The sequence below is a fragment of the Panthera onca genome, chromosome Y (assembly GCF_046562875.1).
Source record: "Panthera onca isolate mPanOnc1 chromosome Y, mPanOnc1 haplotype 2, whole genome shotgun sequence".
In the NCBI taxonomy this organism is placed as follows: domain Eukaryota; kingdom Metazoa; phylum Chordata; class Mammalia; order Carnivora; family Felidae; genus Panthera; species Panthera onca.
The window spans coordinates 18,826,551-18,847,903 of record NC_138358.1 but is presented as its reverse complement, the minus strand read 5'-3'; the positions used below and the strand labels follow the sequence as shown (position 1 = coordinate 18,847,903).

General features: G+C 37.0%; 1 protein-coding gene across 1 annotated transcript in view; it reads right to left on the bottom strand.

Annotated features, from left to right (window-relative positions):
* The window catches only part of LOC145715077 (cullin-4B-like), a 137,911-nt gene that overhangs the window by 11,358 nt on the left and 105,200 nt on the right, over positions 1-21,353 (bottom strand). The gene's annotated exons all lie outside the window — the stretch shown is intronic.

The window sequence follows — 21,353 nt, the reverse complement described above, 5'->3', positions numbered from 1 at the left end:
ATAAAGCCAAACTAGGGAGAAAGCCCAAGTCAGTTTCACTGACTGATGAAAGAAAGGATAAAGAAAATGTGGTACAGATGTGCCTGGATGGCTCAGTTGGTTTAGCGTCAGACTTTGGCTCAGGTCATGATCTCACAACTCGTGAGTTCAAGCCCCATGTCAGGCTCTGTGCTGACAGCTTGCAGCCTGAAGATTCTGTGTCTCGTTCTGTCTCTGGCCTTCACCTGCTTGTGCGCGCTCTCTCTCTCTCTCTCTGAAAAATAAACATTTAAATTAAAAAAGAAAACAGATGTAGTATGTATGTACAATGGAACATTACTTAGAAGGTATTATGCTAAGTGAAATAATTCTGAGAAAGACAGACCATATGATTTCACTCATATGTAGATTTTAAGATAGAAAAGAAGACCAGATAGGAAGGTGGGGAGAAAGAGAAGAGAGGGAAACAAATCACGAGAAATGTAATCATAGAGAACAAACTGAGGGTTGATGGAGGGATGTGGGTGGGAGATGGGCTAGATGGGTGATGGGTATTAAAATGGAAGTTGTGATGAGCACTGGGTGTTGTTTATAAATCACTGAATTTTACTCCTGAAACCAATATTGCACTGCAAGTTAACTAAAATTTAAATTAAAAAAATAACTTCAGTGACTGTAATTTTGTAATAATTACCAATCAAATGAGTAATCTGTGACAGACGATGACAGTAAAGTAAGACAGATTAAACAGGTAGTGTTTTATGCTAATTTAAGTTACTGTCAATAGAATTATTTACTGTTACATCTACAAGACATTTTATATTAGCCCATTAACTACTAATCAAAAACCCACACTAGTTTCACAAAGAGAGAAAATCAGACAATGTAACTGTAAAAAATCACCCATTCTCAAAGGTAAGACAGTAATAGATGAAAAACGGACCAATGGTACTATAGCACTACCAGAAACAATTAGCAAGATGGCATTAGTTAGTATGTATCAATAAACAGCATATAGATGGATTGAATTTTCGAATCTACAAAGTGGAAGAGATTGAAAATAAGACCCAATTATTTTCTGCCTTCAAGAGATTCCATTCAATTTAAAGACTTAGATACAATATTAAGTGGAGTTATTCCATACACAGGAATCCAAAAGAAAGACAAAGTAGCTATATTAATATCAAGCAACACACACAGAATAAGCCAATATGGTAACAAGAAACCAATCAGTGTCAGATAATGATAAAGTAGACAAGTCATTAAGAAGATACAACATTGACAAATATATACACATTCAAGATTGATCAGATCATTTACATATATTAGGTAAATAGAGATCTGAAGGAAAAAATAGATACTAAAGGAAAACAGAGAATAAGATATAATAAATAATAATAGTGTGCACTTCAAAACCACTTCCAGCAGTGAATAAATCATACAAACAGAACACTGAGAGGAAAACACTGACCTTGAAAAATACATTCCATCCATAGTAGTATATTACACATTTCTTTCAAATACATATAGAATATTTTTCAGGACGATATGATAGACCACAAACACATTTTAGCAAATTTAGTAAGACTGACATATCAAGTACTTATTTGATCACAATGATTATTAACAATATATCAACAACTGTAAAGCTTGCAAACTTACAAATAGATGGGAATTAGCTACACATTCCTTAAGGAAAAAAAAACAAACTATGGACTAAAGAAGAAATCAAGGGGAATTTTTTTTTTAATGTTATCTGTAATTCTTTAAAATTCCAGTATAACTAACACAGTGTTAAATTAGTCTCAGGTGTATTGCATAATGATTCAACAATTCTATACACTATTCAGTGCTGATCACATTAAGTGTACTCCTTTATCCCCTTCACCAATTTCACCCATTCTTCCACTGAACTGTTCACTGGTGACCATCAGAATATTCTCTCTGATGAAGAATCTCTTTTTTTCTTTGTTCATTTGCTTTGTATCCTAAATTCCTCATATAACTTGTGGAAATCATATGGTATTTGTCTTTCTCTTATTTCACGTTTCTCTTATTTCACGTTAACATTTTACACTCTAGCTCCGTTTATATGGTTGCAATGGCAAGATTTCGTTCTTTTTTATGGCAGAATAACATTCACGTGTAGGTGTTTATGTGTGTCACATCATTACCCATTCATCTATTGATGGACCCTCCAGTTGCTTCTGTATCTTGACTGTTGTAAATAATGCAGAAATAAACATAAATAAACACAGAGGTGCATAAATCTTTCCAAATTTGTAGGGTAAAGACAACACTGGAATTCCTAGTTCATATAGTAATTTTATTTTATTTTGTTATTTTTAACATGAAATGTATTGTCAAATTGATTTCCATACAACACCCAGTGTTCATCCCAACAGGTGCCCTCCCCAATGCCCATCACCCACATTCCTCTCCCTTCCACCCTGATCAACCCTCAGTTTATTCTCAGTTTTTAAGAGTGTCTTATGGTTTGGCTCCCTCCCTCTCTAACTTTATTTTTCCTTCCCCTCCCCCATGGTCTTCTGTTAACTTTCTCTGGATCCACATAAGAGTGAAAACATATAGTATCTGTCTTTCCTGTATGACTTATTTCACTTAGCATAACACTTTCCAGTTCTATCTATGCTGCTACAAAAGGCCGTATTTTCATTCCTTCTCATTGCCATGTAGTATTCCATTGTATATATAAGCCACATATTCTTTAGCCATTCATCAGTTGATGGACATTTAGGCTCTTTCAAAAATCTGGCTATTGTTGAAAGTGCTGTTATATACATTGGGGTGCCAAGTGCCCCTATGCACCAGCACTCCTATATCCCTTCGGTAAATTCCTAGCAGTGCTATTGCTGGATCATAGCGTAGATCTATGTTTGATTTTATGAGGAACCTCCACACTGTTTCCAGAGTGGCTGCACCAGTTTGCATTCCCACCCACAGTGCAAGTGGGTTCCCGTTTCTCCACATCCTCTCCAGCATCTATAGTCTCTTGATTTGTTCATTTTAGCCACTCTGGTGTGAGGTGATATCTCAGTGTGGTTTGGATTTGTATTTCCCTGATGAGGAGTGATGTTAAGCATCTTTTCATGTGCCTGTTGGCCATCTGGATTTCTTCATTGGAAAAGTGTCTATTCACATTTTCTGCCCATTTCTTCACTGGATTATTTGTTTTTTTGGGTGTGGAGTTTGGTAAGTTCTTTACAGACTTAGATACTAACCCTTTATCCAATACACCATTTGCAAATATTTTCCCCATTCTCTCGGTTGCCTTTTAGTTTTGTTGATTGTTTTCTTTGCATTGCAGAACCTTGTTACTTTGATGAAGTCCCAATAGTTCATTGTTGCTTTTAATTCCCTTGTCTTTAGAGACATGTAGAGTAAGAAATTGCTGCAGCTGAGGTCAAAGAAGTTGTTTCCTGCTTTTTCCCCCAGGGTTATGATGGTGTCCTCTCTCACATTCAGGTCCTTCCTCCAATTTGAGTTTATTTTTGTGAATGGTGTAAGAAACTGTCCTAGTTTCATACTTCCGCATGCTGCTGTCGAGTTCTCCCAGCAACATTTGTTAAAAAAAACTGTCTTTTTTCCATTGGATATTCTTTCCTGCTTTGTCAAAGATTAGCTGGCCATACTTTTTTGGGTCTAATTCTGGAGTTTCTATTGTATTCCATTGGTCTATGCATGTTTTTGTGCCAATACCCTACTCTCTTGATGATTACAGCTCTGTAATAGAGGCTAAAGTCTGGGATTGTGATGGCTCCCACTTTGGTTACTTTCTTTAATATTACTATAATATTTGGGGTAATTTGCGGTTCCATACATTTTTAGGGTCCTTTGTTCTAGCTTTGAGAAGAATGCTGGTGCAATTTTGACTGGGATTGCATTGAATGTGTAGATCGCTTTGGGTAGTATTGACATTTTAATAATATTTATTATTCCAATCCATGAGCATGGAATGTTTTTCCATTTCTTTGTATCATCTTCAATTTCCTTCATAAGCTTTCTAAAGTTTTCAGCATACACATCTTTTACATCTTTGGTTAGGTTTATTCGTAGATATTTTATGCTTCTTGCTGCAATCATGAATGGGATAGTTTCTTTATTTGTCTTTCTGTTGCTTCATTATTACTGTATAAGAATGCAACTTATTTCTGTACATTAATTTTGTTTCCTGCGACTTTGCTGAATTCATTTATCAGTTCTAGGAGACTTTTGGTGGAGTCTATCAGGTTTTCCACATATAATATGTCATCTGTGGAAAGTGAAAGCTTGACTTCATCTTTGCCAATTTTGATGCCTTTCATTTCCTTTTGTTGTCTGATTGCTGATGCTAGCATTTCCAACACTATGTTAAACAACAGCGGTGAGACTGAACATCCGTGTTGTGTTCCTGATCTCAGGGGGAAAAGCTCTCAGTGTTTCCCCACTGAGGATGACAGTAGCTTAGGGCTTTTCATAAATGGCTTTTATGAAGTTTAAGTACGTTCCTTCTATCCCGACATTCTTGAGGGTTTGTATTAAGAAAGGATGCTGAATTTTGTCAAATGCTGCTTCTGCATCGATTGACAGGATCCTATGGTTCTTTTCTTTTCTTTTGTTAATGTGATGTATCACACTGACTTGCAAATGTTGAACCAGCCCTGAGGCCCAGTAATGAATCCCACTTGATCATGGTAAATAATTCTTTTCATATGCTGTTGAGTTCAACCTGCTGGTATCTTATTGAGAATTTTTGCATCCATATTCATCAGGGATACTGGTTTGTTGTTCTCTTTTTTTGCTGGGTCTCTGGTTTGGGAATTAACGTATTGGTGGCTTTATAGGATGAGTCTGGAAGTTTTCCTTCCTTAGTTTTTGGAAAAGCTTGAGAAGGGTAGGTATATTCTCTGCTTTAAATGTCTGGTTTAATTCCCCAGGGAAGCCATCTGCTCCTGGATTCTTCTTTGTTGGGAGATTTTTGATAACTGATTGAATTTCTTCACTGGTTATGGGTCTGTTCAAGTCTATTTCTTCCTGTTTGAGTTTTGGAATTGTGTGGGTGCTTAGGAGTTTGTCTGTTTCTTCCAGGTTATCCAGTTTGTTGTCATATAATTTTTCATAGTATTCCCAGATAACTGCTTGTATTTGAAGGATTGGTTGTAATGATTCCATTTTCATTCATGATTGTATCTATTTGGGTCATCTCCCTTTTCTTTTTGAGAAGCCTGGCTAGAGAATTAATAATTTTGTTTATTTTTTCAAAAACCAACTCTTGTTTGCATTGATCTGCTCTACAGTTTTTTGAGATTCTATATTGCTTATATCGACTCTGATCTTTATACTTTCTCTTCTGCTTCTGGGTTTGGGGTGTCTTTGTGCTATTCTGCTTCTATTTCCTTTAGGCGTGCTATTAGACATTGTATTGCGGATTTTTCTTGTTTCTTGAGATAGGCCTGGACTGCAATGTATTTTCCTCTCAGGACTGCCTTCACTGCATCCCAAAGCATTGGCCTGTTGTATTTTTATTTCATTTGTTTCCATATATTCTTCAATTCCTTCTCCAATTGCCTAGTTGACACATTCATTCTTTAGTAGGGTGTTCTTTAACCTCCATGCCTTTGGCAGTTTTCCAGACTTTTAACTGTGGTTGATGTCAGGTTGCATAGCCTTGTGGTCTGACAGTATGCATGGTATGATCTCAATTCTTTTATACTTATGAAGGGCTATTTTGTGACCCAGTTAAGTGATCTAACTTGGAGAATGTTCCATGTGCACTCGAGAAGAACGTATATTCTGTTGGTTTGGAATGCAGAGATCTAAATATTTCTGTCAAGTGTATCTGATCCAATGTATCATTCAGGACCCTTGTTTCTTTATCGATCCTGTGTCTAGATGATCTATCCATTGTTGTAAGTGGGTATTAAGGTCCCCTGAAATTACCACTTTCTTATCAATAAGTTTGCTTATGTTTGTGATTCACTGTTTTATGTATTTGGGGGCTTCCACATTCAGTCCGTAGACACTTCTAATTGTTAGCTCTTCCTGATGAATAGACCCTGTAATTATTATATAATGGCCTTCTTCATCTCTTGTTACAGCCTTTAATTTAAAGTCTCGTTTGTCTGATATACGTATGGCTATTCCAGCTTTATTTTGTCTTCCAGTAGCATGATAGATAGTTCTGCATCCCTCACTTTCAATCTGGAGGTGTCCTCAGGTCTAAAATGAGTCTCTTGTAGACAGCAAATAGATGAGTCTTGTTTCTTTATCCATTCTGATACTCTATGTCTTTTTGTCGGAGCATTTAGTCCATTTACATTCAGTGTTAATCTTGAAAGATACGGGTGTAGGGTCACTGTTATGTCTGTAGGTTTCATGCTTGTAGTGATGTCTCTGGAACTTTGTGGTCCTTGCAACATTTCACTCACAGAGTCCCGCTTAGGATCTCTTGCAGGGCTGGTTTAGTGAAGATGAGTTCCTTCAGTTTTTGTTTGTTTGGGAAAGCCTTTCTCTCTCCTTCTATTCTGAATGACAGACTTGCTGGATAACGGATTCTTGAGGGCATATTTTTTCTGTTCACCACATTGAAGATTTCCTGTCATTGCTTTCTGGCTGGCCAAGTTTCAGTAGACAGGTCTACTACTACTCTTATGTGTCTATCTTTGTATGTTTAAGGCCCGTTTATCCCTAGGTGCTCTCAGAATTTTCTCTTTATCCTTGTTTTTTGCCAGTTTCACTATATGTCATGCAGAAGATCAATTCAAGTTACATCTGAAGGGAGTTCTCTGTGCCTCTTGGATTTCAGTGCCTTTTTCCTTCCTCAGATCAGGGAAGTTCTCAGCTATGATTTGTTCAAGTACACCTTCAGCCCCTCTCTCTCTCTCTCTCTCTCTCTCTCTTCTTCTGGAATTCCTACGAAGGGATATTGTTCCATTTGACTGCATCACTTAGTTCTCTAATTCTCCCCTCATACTCCTGGATTTTTTTTTTTCTCAGCTTCCTCTTTTTCCATATTTTTATCTTCTAATTCACCTATTGTCTCCTCTCCGGCTTGAATCCATGCTATGGCCGCCTCCATTTTATTTTGCACCTCATTTATAGCATTTTTTAGTTCCTCACAACTATTTCTTAGTCCCTTGATCTCTGTAGCCATAGATTCTCTGATGTACTCTATGCTTTTTTCAAGCCCAGTGATTAATTTTATGACTATTATTCTAAGTTCTTGTTCAGTTATATTGCTTAAATCAGTTTCTGATCAACTTGTTAGCTGTCGCTACTTCCTGAGTTTCTTTTGAAGAGAGTACTTCCGTTTTGTCATTTTGGGTAGTTCCCCTGGTAGTTCAAAATTTCATGGAACTTACCCTGTGCTGTCCGGAGTAACTTTTGGTGGGTGGGGCCACAGTCAGACCTGAAGTCGGCCCCCAGCCCACCACTTGGGCCACGGTCAGACTGGTGTGTTCTTTATCTTCCTCTGCCCCAGGGGTAGTATTCAGTGTGCAGTGGTGTGTCTTGCTGTTGTCTGGGCTACTTGTCCAGTGAGCTGTCCAGCTCCTGTCTGAGCTACTTGCACACTGCCAGGCTTGTGGTGCTGGTTCCATGGAATCTGGCCAAGGATGCATTAGCGGGGGTGGATCTGCAACGTTCACAACAGCAGGAGGGACAGGCTAAGCTAGTTTTGCCACTGGTGGTCCCAGGAGGGAGGGGCCCTGCAGCACTGGAATGGAGGCAGGCCCACCGGAGGGATGGATCCACAGAAGCACAGCGTTGGGCTTTCTGCGCGGTGCAATCAAGTTCAGTGACGCGAGCTGGTTTCCTCTGGAATTTCATCTGGGGGATGGGAATAGGGAAATGGTGCTGGCCACCACCTCTGTTCTCAGGCCGAGCTCAGCTCTGTCTTCTGGGCCTCAACAACTCTCCCTCCCAGCGTCCTCTCGTCCTCCCCGCTCTCCGAGAGCAGAGCTGTTGCGTTTTAACACTCCAGATGTTAAGTTCCACTGGCTGTCAGAAATCACAGATTCTGACCTTTCTGCTTTTGCATGGCAGACTTCGGGGGCTCTACCCCGCTGGGCGAGCTGCCCCTCTACCACCTCAGCTCCTTCCCGCCAGGCCCTGTGACGCGCACTGCCTCTCTGCCCTTCCTACCCTCTTCTGTGGGCCTCTTGTCTATGCTTGGCTCTGGCGAGTCCATTCTGATGGTCTTCTGGTGGTTTTCTGGGTTATTTAGGCAGAAATGGGTGGAATCTAAATGATCAGCAAGACGAGGTGAGCCCACCATCCTCCTACACCATCTTCCATGCCTCCTTGAGTAATTTTACTTTTAATTTTTTGAGGAAATTCCATAATGGATGTATGTTTGCATTTCTATCAACACTGCCTGAGCATTCTCTTTTTCCCACCTCGTTGTCAATATTTGTTGTTTCTTGTGTGTTTGATTTTACCCATTCTGACAGGTAAGAGGTGATCTCTAATTGATTTTTGGTTTTGATTTGCACTTCCCTGATGATGACTGATGTTCAGACTTTTTTCATGTGTTTGTTAATCATCTGTACGTCTCCTTTGGAAAAATGTTCTTCTGCTCATATTTTATTTGTATTCTTTGCTTTTTTGGTGTTGAGTTGTAGAGTTTGAGTTGTATAATTCCTTACATACTTTTATTTTACATACTTGAGATATTAACCCCTTACTGTACATATCATTAACAAACATATGAAGGTTTATAAATTACTTCTCCCACTCAGTAGCTTTGCAAAATCTTGTTAATTTGATGACGTCCCAATAGTTTATTTTTGCTTTTGTTCCCCCTGCCTCAAAAGACACATCTAGAAAAATGTTTCCAAGAAACGTAGATATAAAATTCTACCCCAAATTCACCATAAAAGAGAAGTTGACTTGTGAACTCAGTTCTCACTTTTCCATGCTGTGGCCATTACAAATAAGGCTTGTTCTCCTGAATACTAGGCTTTGATATTGTTTTTTGGCCTTGTAACACCAAACAGAGAAAGGACTCTCAAAGAGAGGCATGGGGTTTCTTCCCCATCATCCCTTGTTGGGGAAAGAAAAATTAAACAGAACCTCTTTGGGCACAGAACACAGCTGCAGTTTTAAACAACAACTAGTTTATAACAGAGACAGCCCTAGAACCCTGCCAAATGGCAGAGGACTTGCTAAAACTCCTTCTGGGTCAGAGAAACTGGACAGAAACATGGTTTACATCCCACTTTGAAAGTGCAAACCAGAGATGAGTAGGGATGCCATAACAAGCTTACTGCTTTAGCAAACTCCAGGTCTAAACTAGTCTATTTCCAGACATAGTCACACTTGGGTATATTAAAACACAAAAACAAAAACAAAATTAAAATCCAGTGGTTTAAAAGAGCAACTAGCACTAGAGAACCACCCTTAGAACTCCTCCAAATAGCAAGTGGACCTACTAGAATTTTCTCCGGGGAGGAGAGGTTGACAGATATGTCTATACTCCCCCTCCATCTTGAGAGCACATAACAGTGCTGCCAGGGTACCCTAACTAGTCTGTTGCCTGAGTGAGCCCCAGGGAAACAACCCATACCAGTCCCAGCCATCCTACAAAAGGAATATTGGAATATTCCTGGTTAATTCTTACTACACTTCTAGACTTCGTGAAAAGGTGAAACTGTAGCAAAGCACCACTGAATACTCCAGGACATGCACCACTTACACTTCAAGTGGATTTCAAGGGAATTACTGGTGGCGGGGGCACTCTGGGACCTCTCAGCTAATGTCTGCTACAGGTCCAGCTGTCCCATTAAGCACAAAGTGCCCCAGAACCTCAGCCTGTGCCAGCATCAGTTCCAGTCACCATAAGAGTACACCGTCTGTGTGGAAAAGTCCTGGCATACTCAAGTCTACATCCACTTCAGTGATCCTGCCAAAGTACTTTCTGTGTGTAGAAAATCCCCCACCCCAATTTACTTTCAGCAATCTAACTAGGGCACCCTCTGTGCTGAGAGCTCAAGAACATCATGGCCTGCCTGTACAATGCTTTAGCTACAGCAGAACTGCAAAGGCATCCCCTGCACAGAGTTCCCGAGGACGAATCTCAAATTCAGCTGTCTTGTGAGGGTGTATTTAATACAGAGGGTCCTGCTACATTCCAAATAACACCTACTTCATATTCAGCTATCATGCTAAGGAGCCCTCTGGTTGTAGAGCCATAGGACACCTGGCTTTGACCCACTTTAGTTTTTGCTGTTCTGTGAGGACACCCAGTGTGTGGAGAGCCTAGAGGCCACACGGATCTGTGACCAAATCAGCTATGGTAGTTCTTTTGGGGTGCCACTACAAATCATGCAAATTATAGCTCTAGCCAGCCAGCAAAAGTCAACAACTACACAGTCTACATGAGGGACAACTATACAGAAGACCATTTCTTCAAGATTAGAAGGAACTATTCAAAAGAAAAAAAATAAAAGAAGTGGTTGTTCCACCAAATACAAAAAACAAACACAGAAAGTCAAGCAGAATGCGAAGACAGAGAAACGTTATCCAACAGAATGAACAACAAAATTTCAGAAGAACAACCAAATGAAGCGGAGAAAAGCAATATGCCTGATAAAGAATTTAAAGTAATGATCATAAAGATTCTCATGGTGCTGCAAAAGAACAGTGAAAGATTTCAGTGAGACTCGGTAAGGAGACAGAAAATATTAAAGAGAGGCAATCAAAAATGAAGAATACAATAAATGAAACTAAAAAACAAAAACATGACAGGGAATCAACAGTAGATCAGAGGAGTTAGGAGAATGTACCAGTGATCTAAGAAAGTAATGGAAAACATTCAGGCTGAACAGCAAAAAGACAGAAGATTTTAAAAATGAGTATAGATTAAGATATATCTTGGATGGGCAATATCAAGGGAACAAACATTTACATTATTGGGGTTTCAGAGAAGAATGTGAGAGAGAGGTGTGTTAATCTTACTTGAACAAAATAATACCAGAAACATTTTCTCACATAAGGAATTAAACAGGTTCCAAATCCAAAAAGCTCACACAAAGATGAGCCAAAGAAGCTCTATACCACACACATAATAATTGACATATCAAAAAATAAAGATAAAGCGAAAATGTCAAAAGCAGCAATATAGAAATGAAAAGTTACCTGTAATATAGGGAAAACTAACAAGGCTAACCAGCAGATTTTTCAACAGGTTTTTCAGGCCATAAAGTAGTGGCATGATATATTCAAAGTGCTGAAGGGAAATCAAAACAAAACAACTACGATCAAGAATACTTTCCCCAGCAAGATTATAATTTGGATTTGAAGGAGAGACAGAATTTGCCAAACAAATGAGTTTATCACCACAAAGCCAGCCATAAGAGAAACGTTAAGCAGGCTTCTTTCAGTGAAAAAAAAAAAAAAACGGCTATAAGTAGACACTGAATTAAAACACATAACATATGACAATGTTGGAGAATGAATGGACAATGGTAAGAGACAGGTAAAAATAAAAAAAAATTAATGTGTTTCAACTTAAATGACTATAAAATTAATACAGACTTCTACTTACATAGGACCTTATAGTACACCTCTTTGTAACCACAAACTACAAACCTATGAGAGATACAAAAAAAATAAAGAGAAAAGAAAGGCAAATATATCACTACAAAAATTCGCCAATCACAAAGAGCACAAGACAAGAAAACAGAAACAGAGAAAAACTAAAAAAAAAAAAAAAAATCAAGAAACTAATAAAAATAGCAACAGATACAAAGGTATCAATAAACTTAGTTAGCTAGTAAGTAAAATAGGCTTCATGCCAAGCTCAGAGACCAATGCAGGGCTTGCACTCATGACTATGTCCAAAACCTGAGAGGAGATCAAGAATCAGATATTTAAATGATTAAGCCACCCAGGTATCTCTGTCAATAATTACTTTAAATGTAAACAGTGTAAGCACTCCAATCAAAAGACAAAGGGTTGCAAAATGAATTTAAAAAGGTTAGTCCATATGCTGCCTAGAAAAGAGTCATTTCAATCCTAAAGATACATACAGACTGTAAGTGAAGTGCTGGGAAAAAATAATTATACAAATAGAAGCAAAAATAAGCCTGGGTAGAAATACTAATATCAGATGAAATAGACTTTATTTTTTTTTATCGTTTTTACAGTTTTTTAATGTTTATTTATTTTTAAGAGACAAAGAGAGACAGAGCACAAGTCGGGGAGGGGCAGAGACAGAGAGGGCGGGGGGGAGGGGAACACAGAATCCAAAGCCAGCTGCAGGCTCTGAGCTGTCAATACAGAGCCCAACGCGGGTCTCGAACCCCTGAACAGTGAGATCATGAACTGAGCCTAGGTTGAAAGATTAACTGACTGAGCCATCTGGGGTGCCCTAGACCAAACAGACTTTAAACAAAGACTACAGCAAAAGAAAAAAAGTGCATCGCATAATGATAAAGGGATCAACCTAATAAGAGCACGTAACAATTGAAAATATCTATGCACGCAACAATGAAGCACTTGAATACAAAAAGCAAATATTAACAGACATAAAGACAAACTGATGGCAATTCAATATAGTAGGTGACTTCAACACCCACTTACATCAATAGAAAGATCATCCAAGAAGAAAATCAGTAAGAAAACAATGTCAGACTGAATCAGATGGACTTTAAAAGATATAATAACAGAGCACACCTTATTTCCAAGGGCACATTGAACATTCTCCAGAATACACAGATGTTAGAACACAAAACACATCTCAATAAATTTAAAATGACTGAAATTACATCATGCCACTTTTCCAACCACAAGATAAAACCAGAAAGCAATCACAAGAAAAAAAAACTGGCACAAGCACAAACACACAAAAGTTAAACAAGAGGATACTAAATGTGTCAACAGAGTAATCAAAGAAGATATACAAAAATATGTGACAACAAATGAAAATGAAACCAAAATGATCCAAAATCTTTTGAACACAGCAAAAGCTGTATTAAGAGGGAAATATATAGCAACACAAGACTACCTCAATAAATAAGAAAAAGCTCAAATAAACAAATAAAGCAGACCAGAATCAGTAAAATAAAGACTATGAAAACAGCAGAAAGTTTAAATAAGTAAATCCACGCCTGGATCCTTGAAAATATAAACAAAATTGATAAACCCTTACCCAGGCTCACCAAAAAGGGAAAGAGAGCATAGGAGAGAGAAAATGGACCCAATATATAACATGAGAAACAAAACAGAACTTATACGACACAAATATAAAGAATTATAAGAGAATGTTATGAAAAAATCCCAACAAAATGAACAACCTAGAGCAAATGGATACATTCCTAAAAACATCTTCCAAGACTGAATCAGGAAGAAACAGAAAATTTAACAGCCCAAGTAGTAGTAATGAAATTGAACTGTTAATTAAAAGTTACCAAAAATTAAAATCCCAGGATCAGATGGATTCACAGGGTAATTCTACCAGACATTTAAATAATAGTTAATATCTACTCTCAAACTATGCCCCCCCCCCCAAAAAAAAAAACCACGTACGATGAAGAAATGCTTCCAAATTCATCCTATGAGGCCAGGTTTACCCTGATGCAAACCAAAGACACTCCAAAAAAAGAAAACTACAGGCCAATATACCTGATAAACAGAGGCAAAAACCCTCAACAAAACATTAGCAAACTACCTTCAATAAAACATTAAAAACATCATTTACTACAATTAGGAAGGATTAACTCCAGAGATGCAAGTATAGTTCAATATTTGCAATCAGTCAATGTCATACCCAACACATCAAAAATTGATCGAAAAAAATCGTATGATTGCCTCAATAGATGCATAAAATTCTGACAAAATTCAATATGTATTTATGAAAAAAACTCCCAAGAAAGTCAGTTTAAAGAGAACATACTTCAATATAAAACATCATCTATGAGAAAACACAGCTATCAACACACTGAATAGGGAAAAACAAAGCTTTTCTTCTAGGCAGCTAGGAGCTCAACACTTTTAGTTAGCCTAACATAAGAAATTCTAGCTGCAGGGGCGCTTGGGTGGCTCAGTTGGTTAAGCATCCGACTTCAGCTCAGGTCATGATCTCAAGATTCATGAGTTCGAGCCCCGCATCGGGCTCTCTGCTGACAGCTCAGAGCCTGGAGCCTGTTTCGGATTCTGTGTCTCCCTCTTTCTCTGACCCTCCCCTGTTCATGCTCTCTCTCTCTCTGTCTCAAAAATAAATAAACGTTAAAAAAAATTAAAAAAAAAAAGAAGACATTCTAGCTGCAGCAATCACAAAAGAAAAGAAAATAAGAGGCATCCAAATTGGTAATGAAGAAAGAAAATCCTAAAGCCTCCACCAAAAATGATTAGAAGTAATTAGTGAATTAGGTAAGTGCCAAGACACAAAATCAATACCCATAAAATTGCACTGTTTGTAACTAATAACAAAGTAGAATATAAATTATGAAAATAATTCAATTTACAATTGCAACCCAAACCTATACAACACCTAAGAATAAACTTAGCCTGAAAGTCCTGAATTCTGAAAAACACAGAACAAAAAACACTAAACAGAGAACCCTAAAAAAGTTGAAGAGGAGACAAAGAAATGGAAAAACATTCCATACTCATAGGACTGGAAGAATAAATATGGTTAAAATACCTTCACTACCCAAAGCAATCTACAGATTTAAAGAAATATAATGAAATCAAAATATATTTTCACAGAGGTAGAACAAAATATCCTAAAATGTCTTCAAACCACAAAAGACCTCATATAGCTAAAGCAATCTTTAGAAAAAAAGGAAACAAAACAAAGCTATCACAATCCCAGGTTTTAAGATATGTAACAAATATGTAGTAATCAAAAGAGTACCATACTGGGTCAAAAACAGAAATACAGATCAAGAGAACAGAATAAATCCCAAAAATAAACCTATAATTATTTGGCCAATTAACATATGCCTCTAAAAGAGGCACGAACATGCGAATAGGGAAAAGACAAGTCTCTCCAATAAAACGTGCTCAAAAAACTGGGTAACTGCATGTAAAATAAAGAAACTGGACCGCTTTCTTACACTATACACAAAAATACACTCAAAATGAATTAAAGAGCTAAACATGAGACCTGAAAGCATAAACATCCTAGGATAGATAGAGCATAGGTGGTAACTTCCCTTGACATTGGCCAAAGCAACATTTTGCTAGATTTATCTCCTCTAGCAAGAGTAATATTATTATAAAGCCAAAACAAACTATTGGGACTACATGAAAAATTAAAATTTTTGCACACTGAAGGAAACCATCAACACAATGCAAAGGCAATGTACTGAACAGGAAAAGAGTCATGATATATCTGATAAGGTTTTAGTATCCAAAATATATGATGAAAACAGTAAAAAAGAAACGCAATTAAAAAATGGTCAAAGGAAATGAATAGGTATTTTTCCAAAGAAGACCTACAGAAGGCCAAGACTCATGAAAACATGCCCAAATCACCGATCATCTGGGAAATGCAAGCCAAAACCACCATAAAATATATTACACCTATCAGAAAAGACAGAAACAAAGACCAAAAATAAGTTATCAGTGAGATTATGTAGAAAAAGGAAATTTTGTACACTGTTGGTTGGAATATGATTTGGTACAGCCACTGTAAAAAAAAAAGCATGGACGTGCCTTTACAGGTTAAAATATTAATTCCGTATGATTTAGTATTTCTACTATAGGGTATTTATCCAAAGGAGGAAAAAAAAAAAACCACTAATTCAAAAAGATACGTGCATTCCTATGTTTACTGCAGCATGATTTACAATAGCAAGATATGGAGGTAACTTAAGTGTCCACTGATAGATGAATGAATAAGAAATATGTGGTGTGTGTATGTATATAAACATGTATTCAGCCATATAAAAGGATGAGTTCTTGCCATTATCAACAGGGATGGAACTAGAGGATATTATGCTAAGTATCATAAGTCACACTGAGAAAGGCAAATGTCACATGATTTTACTCACAGGTGAAATCTAAAAATCAAATGCATTAAAAAGCAAAAAGCCAGAATCAAACCTATAAATTCCACAGAGAATTCAAGGTTGCAAGAGGGTGGAGAATGGGTAGGATGGGCAAACTGGGTGAAAGGGAGCAGGACACACAGGTGTCCAGTTGTGGAATGAATAATTCATAAGAATGAAAGACACAGCAGAAGTAACACAGTCAAAGCCACTGTAATGGCATTGTATGATGTCAAATAATACCTATACTTGTGGTGGAACACAGCATAATATACGGAGTTGCAGAATTACTGAGTTGTAATTCTGAAACTAAAGTAATACTGTGTCAATTATATTCAAATTTAAAAGTAATTAAAGAATTAAATACTTACGATTAAATGGGAGATGAAAGACTTGTATACTAAGCACTAGAAAAACTCACAAAAGACATTTATAATAAATAGACATCCTGTGTCTCTGAAAAGTTAGACTTATTATTAAGATGTCCACACTACCCACAGCAACCTTCAGATTCAAAGCAATCTCTAGCAAAATCAAAATGTCACGTCTTACAGAAAGAGAAAAAAAGCCTATTAAAAGGTATTTGAAACCACAAAGACCCAGAATATTTAAGAAATATTAAGAACACCTAGGGGCTCCCGGGTGGCTCAGTTGGTTGGATGCTGGACTTCAGCTGAGGTCATGATCTTGCAGTTTGTGGGTTCTAGCCCTGTACTGGCCTCTGTGCTGACAGCTCAGAGCCAGAAGCCTGCTTCAGATTCTGTGTCCCCCTCTCTCTCTGCCCTACCCCTGCTCTGTCTCTCTCTGTCTTTCAAAAATGAATAAACATAAAAATTTTTAAAAATAAAAAGAACACCGAGATAACACTATGATTCTCCCTGATCAAAACATACTAAAAACTACTCTAATCAAAATAGTAGGATACTGGAATTTGAGGATTAAACTTAGGAACTCCCTGGGCTTGCACCATGGGTTAACAAGGCATAAAGAATTACAAAGCCATAACATGATCACACCCAACCTTGGGTAAACAAGATTAGGACCTGAGGATAGAGCAGGGGTGGGTAAAGGCCCCCAGAACAGAGAGGGGGCAAAGGCTCCCAATACAAAGTTATATGAGTTAAACAAGATTAAGCATTCAGGGTAAAAGTGTCCCCCAATTTAGTACTACAGCAGAGAGCTGCTTTCATAGGAAAGAAGGACCAAATTGGGTAAACAGGTATACGGGGCTACAGATTCCTGCTATGCTGGTTAAGCTGCCCAAAGTGGAGCTGGTTAGCAAAAGAAAAGGTGCCTTGTTAACCCTGAGGTTGCATGCTCTATCTGTCTTATCCCCTAGGCTAGCTAAGATAAACAGACATGGTACCTCCTGTCTGCCATTAACATCCATCTGCCTGGCGCCATGATTTTGTTTTATACTGACCCAAACCCAAACACCGATATCTTCAAAAACCCCTTCTCCTCATGCCATGAGTTTATGTTCACAGATTCACTCTCTCTTTCTGCGTGTCCATCACTTTTGTAAGCTTTCTGATAATAATAAATACGGGGCAAGGACCCTTATTCGGGGATCTTGTCATTTCCTGGACATTAGCCATCTCTACTTTTCATCCTGAATCTGCTCTACTGCTGGCCAAGAGAGAACTTCAGACTTACGAGTCTACAACACTGGAATAAAAAGAGATATATGCCAACAGAATAAAACTGACAGACCATTAAATACCCTAAAACACAAGACTATGCCAGGAGGCCAAGAAAACACAGTGGGGAAAAGGGATCTCTTCCATAACTGTTGGGAATACGGGACATCCATCTATAACAGAATAAAACTGGACCCTTAGCTCAAGTCATACACAAAATGAATTAAAATTAAAGATGTGACACACAAAACAATAAAATGTTGATAAGGACAGATGGGGTGGGGGATACCTGGGTAGTACAGGTGGTTGAAAGTCTGACTCGACTTCAGCTCAGGTCATGTTCCCATGAAATAAAAAAATAGTTTTAGTTATGCAAGATGAATGAGTCCTACATATTAAATATAGAGCAATGTTAAATATACTTAACAACTGTTGTATGACATGCTTGAGATTTACTGAGAGTGTAATTTAATATTCTTACCACTAAAATCACACACACAAAAAAGTTAACATATGAGAGAGATTTAAGGATATGTCAAATTAGCCTTATTATGGCAATTATTCCACAATGTCTATTTATGTCAAAACATCAAGTGTACAGCACGAATCATACAAGTTTTAACTGTCAACTGTACCTTAGTAAAAATGGAGAAACAAGAAATAAAGAAATGTACCACTTTCATAAGCATCAAAAGTAAAAACAACAGTTATGAGTTAAACTAGTGGAGTATTGGTAAAAGACACCCACTGAACTACAAAATATTGCTAAAAGAAATACATATGACAGACATAAATGGAAATCCATCCCATATTCATCAACTAGGTGAATATTGTTAAGGTATCAATAATACCTAATCCATCTCCAGATACTTTGTAATGCCTATCAAAATTCTAAATCAAATTTTTGCAGATGCAGAAATAAGAAACGATTTTAAAATCATGTGATTTTAAAAGTAAAATGAATAATGAAAAAAGAACAAAGAAGAAAAGAACAAGGAAGAAAACAATGGATGACCCCCATTGTGATTTTACACAATATTACAAAAGCTATAGTAATACAAATAGTATGGTAAAAGGGCAGAGAAATATAGACAATGAAATAGAAACAGAAGATGAAAGAAAACATACTTGCATATATGGTCAAATGATCTTGAACAATACTGAACACCCCTCAATGTATAAAGGATACAAGTGTGTTCAACAAGAAAAAAAAACAAACCGTTCAGTGAAACCAGGATCTTATTCTCTGAGAAGATAAACAAAATGGATCAATATCTAACCAGACCCATAAAAAAAAGCACTCAAATTAACAAAACCACAAACAACAAAGGAGAAATAATAACCAACACCACAGAAACAACTGGAAGACCATATTATGAAAAATCATATGCCAACAAATTAGACACTGTAGAAATAACTGATAAATTATGAGAAACGTAAAATGCCAAAACTGAAAATAGGATGAAATAGAAAATTTGATCAAACTGATTACTATCAATGAAATTACTCAATAATCTAAAAACTCTCAACAAACAAAATTCCAGAACAAGATGGTTTCATAAGTGAATTCTATCAAAACAGAAGGATAATACCACTTCTTCTCAAACTATTCCATAAAATAGAAATGGAAGGAAACTTTCCCAATTCACTCTATTAAGGCCAGCATTACCCTGAATCCAAAACCAAAGAAAGACAACACAAAGAGAACTACAGGCCAATATCCCTGGTGGACATGGATGCAACAATTCTCAACCAAATAACAGCAAACAAAATTCAATAATACATAAAAAATCATTCACTATGATCAAGTTAAATACATTCCCAGGATGAAGGATAGTTTGATATTCCCGTATCAATCAAGGGAATATGTTACACTAACAAGAGAAAATATAAAACCATACGATCATTTCAACAGATGAAGAAAAAGCATTCTCAAAGTACAACATTCATTCATGATAGAAACCCTCAACAACATAGCTTTAGAGAGAACATATAAAGGTCACCTATGAAACCTGTAACAAACTTCATACTCAATGGGGAAAAACTGAGAGTTGAGGAACAAGACAGGGATAACCCACTCTTACCACTTTTATTCAAATTAGTACTTAGAAGTCCTAGCCACATCAATCAGACAACAACAACAACAAAAACAAAAGGCATACAAATTGGTAAAGAAGGAAAACTTTCACTATTTGCATATGACATGAGGTACTGTATACAGAAAACCCTAAAATCTCCATGAAAAAAACTACTAAAACCGATAAATGAATTCAGTAAAGTTGCAGGATACAAAATCAACCTACAGAAAAGGCTGCATTTAAATACATTAAAAACGAAGTCACAGAAAGAGAAATTTAAGAAAATACTCCCACTTACAATTGCAGGAAAAATAATTAAGTCCCTAGGAATGAACCTGACCAAAGAGGTGAAGGACCTGTACTCTGAAAACACAAAACACTTATGAAAGAAACTGAAGAGGACACAAAGAAACGGAAAAACATCCCATACTCATAGATTGCAAGAAGAAATATTGTTAAAATCCTAAACAACCAAAACCAAAACCTAAACAATGTAAATGCATTACATTTAATGCAACCCTTATCAAAATACCAAGAGCATTTTTCATAGGACTGAAACCAATGATCCTAAAATCTATATGGAGCACAAAAGACCCCAAATACGTGAAGCAATCTCGAAAAAGAAGAACGAAGTTGGAGGTATCACAATTCCAGATTTTAAGTTATATTATAAAAGTGTAATAATCAATACAGCAAGGAAATTACATAAAAGTAGAAAGAACAGAACAAAAAGAAACAGAGCAAAAAGAACAGAAAACCCAGAAATAAAACCATACATACATTAATATTCAACAAAGGAAGCAAGAATATGTAAAGTCTCTTCAATACATACTGATGGAAAAACTGGTCAGGGACATGAAAAAGAATTAAAATGAACCACTTTCTTACCCAAGACACAAAAATACATTCAAAATGAATTAAAGACCTAAAAATGAGACTTGAAACCATAAAAATCATAGAGAGAGCATGGGCTTTCCAGAGAGGTTTCCTATGTCAAGGGAAAACAAACAACAAACAAACAAACAAACAAACAAACTATAGGGACTACATCAAAATAAAAACCTTCTGCATACCAAAGAAAACAATTAACAAATTACAAGACAATGTACTCAATGGCACAATAACATCACTGCAGATGACATAACTGATAATGGGTTAGTATTCACAACATGTAAAGAACTGATACAACTCAGCATCCAGAAAATAATCCAATTTAAAAATAGGCAGAAACCTTGGACAGATATTTCTCCTAAGAGGACATCCATATGGCCAACAGACACGTGAAAAGATGCTCAGTATCATAGATCATCAAGAGAAATACAAATCGAAACTACAATGATATATCACCTCAAAACAGTCAATGGCTAAAATAAAAAAAAAAAAAACAACAACAGAAGAAAAAGCAGGTGCTGATAAAGATGCAGAGAAAGGGGAATTCTCTTACACTGGTGTAGCTACTTTGGAACACAGTAAGGAGATACCTCAGAAAGTCAAAAGTAGAACTACCCTATAATGCACCAATTTGGTACTTACCCCAAAATGCCAAAACACTAGCTCAAAGGGATACGTGCAGCCCTGTTTTTTGAAGCATTATTTGCAAAAGCCAAATTAAGGAAGTCACCCAAGTGTCCAGGGAAGCATAAAGAAGATGTGATACACGC